The following is a 478-nucleotide window of genomic DNA, read 5'->3' on the forward strand; positions in this document are numbered from 1 at the left end:
TGATTTTTCAAAGAATGGTGTCCAATCGATCGTTTACCGTTTGGCCGAGGGGTTAACCCGACGAGACCAGACCTTAGCTCACGCTGGGATGCTGGGGTCGGCATGCTTAAGTCGGCTGAATCTGGCATAGAAGTTAAGAGTTCCTATGTGCCTGTGAGACCGAATATATCCCCACCCCCCACCCCACCCCCCACCCCAGCACCGGACGCCGATCTGAGTCTTTTTTGCGCACAGGGATGTAGCGCCGGATGATCGCTCGCAGGACCAGATGCAACAACCGAGTCATAGACGGTAACGCTCACCTTCCGACAGCGAACGACCACGCCACCGATCGCAACGCCACAGATTATACACGGTAAGCCACCAATCACGTTCATCAATCTGTATGGCACGGGCACGTTCAGCACTGGCTTCCGCGGCACAGGAAACTCGTCACCGCGACAGATGATATAGAATATCACGTGACGAGCGCCACCAG

This window comes from Sphaeroforma arctica, assembly GCF_001186125.1.
Source record: "Sphaeroforma arctica JP610 unplaced genomic scaffold supercont1.3262, whole genome shotgun sequence".
Taxonomy (NCBI): Eukaryota; class Ichthyosporea; order Ichthyophonida; genus Sphaeroforma; species Sphaeroforma arctica.